The sequence below is a fragment of the Penaeus monodon genome, chromosome 24 (assembly GCF_015228065.2).
Source record: "Penaeus monodon isolate SGIC_2016 chromosome 24, NSTDA_Pmon_1, whole genome shotgun sequence".
NCBI lineage: Eukaryota > Metazoa > Arthropoda > Malacostraca > Decapoda > Penaeidae > Penaeus > Penaeus monodon.
Genome location: NC_051409.1, coordinates 29,461,459 through 29,461,681, shown reverse-complemented (window position 1 = coordinate 29,461,681; position 223 = coordinate 29,461,459). Strand labels below are relative to the sequence as shown.

The 223-nt window shown below is 65.9% G+C and overlaps 1 protein-coding gene across 1 annotated transcript in view; it reads left to right on the top strand.

Moving 5' to 3' along the window:
• LOC119588947 (EGF-like repeat and discoidin I-like domain-containing protein 3) overlaps positions 1 to 223 on the top strand; it is a 110,464-nt gene that overhangs the window by 89,622 nt on the left and 20,619 nt on the right. The gene's annotated exons all lie outside the window — the stretch shown is intronic.

The following is a 223-nucleotide window of genomic DNA, read 5'->3' as shown; positions in this document are numbered from 1 at the left end:
GACCACCTGAAACCCCCCGCTTCGTTGCGAGTGCAAGACCCCCCTCCCCCCCCGAACCACCCCTGACCCCCCCCTTTCGTTGCAGAGTGCAAGACCCCCCCTCACCCCCCCCCCCGAACCACCCATCTGCCTCCCGCTTTCGTCTTTCGTTGCAGAGTGCAAGACCCCTCCCCCCCCCCCCGAAACCACCCTCTGACCTCCCGCTTTCGTTGCAGATGCAAGA